We start from the raw sequence: 2,893 nt of genomic DNA, 5'->3' as shown, positions 1-2,893 counted from the left end.
CCAAAAGGGATCTATTCTATTCAATTGCAAATGATCTAGATAAGACTGAGAATAAGATACTGCACGGGACATAGCAGAGTTGGTCAAGTTGAGTGGAGATGAGTTTGCTATTTGGCACAGCTTTTGCATCAATAAAGCAAGTAAAAGGTGTGAAAGATAAAAAAAAGGGTGAAAGTGTGAAAAGTGAATTGGCCAAATTGAGGTGCATATAAAGTTTTTGCTTTCTTTCAATTCACTAATGGGGCTCATTTGAATCAGGTGAATTGAGTTCTGCTTTTGGAAACTGGGTTAAGAAGGGGTGCACCGGTCCTGGAGGTACTGCAATACCAGGTCAATGCGTGGAGTGGACAGAGCAAGATTTTTTCCATCTCCTTGTTCTAAAAATCCATTTAATATATGGTCCCCAGAGAGGGGACGTATCAGATATTAAACTGATAAGAACAGATTTAATTTTTTTTTTTTCTGTTTATCAGTAGGACTTCAAAATAACAAAGGTGATCGCCTCCCGTTGCCTGGGAACCGTCCAGGCACAAGAGGGCTATGTGTCACCAGAAGGCGCACACACTTCCTCAAGGCCGGCAGACGTGCAATCCCAGGCACCTTCCAGTACCGACCAAGGTAGCGTCCTCCGAAACTACACTTGATCTTAGCCAAAAGGCCGAGAAGCTATAACCCGAATTGGTTACGGCCTTGAGTGGCACCCTGGCCTATACCGGACACATCTTAGGGAGAGGGAGACAAACCCACGCCTACAGAAGACATTTTGTCACCCAAGCCAACCCTTGAAAAGGCTGTTTTGCAGAGCAAAAACAAGAAGAATGATGCTTTTTGCAGCCGCCGCCCACTGCAATTAATCTGAATAACTCCTCCTCCTCCAAGCACCTCCCCTCCCCCTTGCAGTCTTTCCAATTCATGATACAAAAAGACGGACGGACAGGACAGGACAGGACAGGCTGCCTGACTTTCCGTCACTGCCACCCTTTGCCATCCTTGCCCGTAGAAAGCCCTTTCATCATCCCCAAACCCTAATCTTTTCCCTTCCCTTCCCAGCTGCGTCTCACTCCCTTTCATTAGGAAGTGAGCGCAGCCTTTTCTCCGTTCTGCACATGCGCGACGTTAAACACAAATGCGCAGGCGTGCGTTCCATTAGCCTCACTGCATTCCACTCCCATACAGGAAGTGGGCGCAGCTATTACTACGGTCGCACATAAAAGAACCCACGGCCACCACTGCACACAGCTGACTCCACCACAGGACACCCACTTCTACACCAACGCAGGTAAGACAGGATCGGCACCTCTATGCTCCCGTTACAATCAGGCTCAGTCACCATGTGATAACGCTCTCAACTCTTTAGTTGCAGGCTCCCCTTGCTTCACCTCCACTGGCTGTGCTGCCATTTCCTCTCCCACCTGGAAGGTATACTTTATTCCACTATTTTCCTGTTTCTCTCTTCCCCCTTTTCCCATAACCTACTTTTATCTGCATTTGTGGGGTATCTATATGCTATTTACATCATAGTTTTATTCATTAATATGGAAGGGAAGAGAGCCCATGAGAGTGTTGAACTGCGGAGAGCAAGAGATTAAGCTGCTCCGATTTGCCACCATTGATAAGCTGTTCTCAGTAGATACACATGCTATCCAAACAGCAGCATCCACCATTGCTTCAGCCCACCCATTCAGTGACAGCTCACCAAGTCAGCCAGAGGAGTGGTGTAAGGAATTACACGTAGGCACTGACTCCACACCTTCACATCACAAGAAGGGGGTCTACAGGCTAGTGCAAGAATACGAGCAAGTCTTCAGCAAACATCCGCTAGACTTTTGAAGAATAAAAGGGGTCAAACACTACATCCCCACAAGTGCACACCCACCCATCAAAGAGAGATATAAGCCAAAACTACCTGCACATTACCAGTGTACCAAGGACATGTTGAGCAACATGAAGGAGGCTGGGGTTATCCGTGACAGTTGTAGCCTCTGGGCAGCTCCGTTGGTCCTGTTAAAGAAGAAGGACAGCACCACTCCCCTGTATTGAGGAATAGCTAGCTGCATTGAGAACTGCAAATTATTTTTCTACCCTTGATCTCACTAGTCGCTATTGGCAAGTGTCCGTTGCTGAGGCAGACCGGGAGAAGACCGCCTTTGCCACCCCGATGGGTCTCTGCGAGTTCAAAAGCATGCCCTTCGAGCTGTGCAATTTGCCAGGAACCTTCCAGAGGCTGATGGAATGCTGCTTGGGACACCGAAACTTTGAAACGGTACTGCTATACCTTTATGATGTTATTGTTTATTCTAAAGCAAACAAGATTTTAGGGTGTATAAAAAGGGAGATTAGATCCGGTGATCCCAACGTATTGTTAACCCTCTATAAATCACTTGTAAGGCCACATCTGGAATATGGGGTAAAGTCCTGAGCAGGTTGATAACCATTGGTTTGAGCATGGTAGGGTGTAGTGCGCATCTTCCTGCATCGGTAAAAGCTGCAGAAGTCCTTGAAGATTTCCGCTTCAAAGGCAGTGCCTTGATCTGTGAGGACTCTCTCTGAGTAGCCATGAGGTCTGCATAAGTGTGCTTGGAAGACCTTCGCTGCAGTATGGGCCATTAGATCTTTGACTTGTACCACAACCATAAATCTCGAGTAGTTGTCTACCATCGTAAGTGCATACGTGAGCTCGCCTCGATATTCTGCAACAAAACTCCCTTTTTCGATTTCAGTTTCAGCAAACACTCCTCTTCCTGTAGAAAATATTTATCATTACCTAAGACAGTCATTCTAATGCATGACAATATTAAGGCAATTTAGTTAAAACTTGTTTTAACTCACCTTTAAGGGGATTGATGTATTTCATGGTCAATCCAGGTTTGTCAGTGATGGCACTGACATAATG

At 46.2% G+C, this 2,893-nt stretch overlaps 1 pseudogene; it reads right to left on the bottom strand.

Moving 5' to 3' along the window:
• Positions 1-293: 293 nt before the first annotated feature.
• Positions 294-499, bottom strand: LOC142265723 (U2 spliceosomal RNA; annotated as a pseudogene).
• Between the last annotated feature and the right edge of the window lie 2,394 nt (positions 500-2,893).

The sequence above is a fragment of the Anomaloglossus baeobatrachus genome, unplaced genomic scaffold, assembly GCF_048569485.1.
Source record: "Anomaloglossus baeobatrachus isolate aAnoBae1 unplaced genomic scaffold, aAnoBae1.hap1 Scaffold_276, whole genome shotgun sequence".
Lineage (NCBI taxonomy): Eukaryota > Metazoa > Chordata > Amphibia > Anura > Aromobatidae > Anomaloglossus > Anomaloglossus baeobatrachus.
This window is presented reverse-complemented; position numbering and strand designations above follow the sequence as displayed.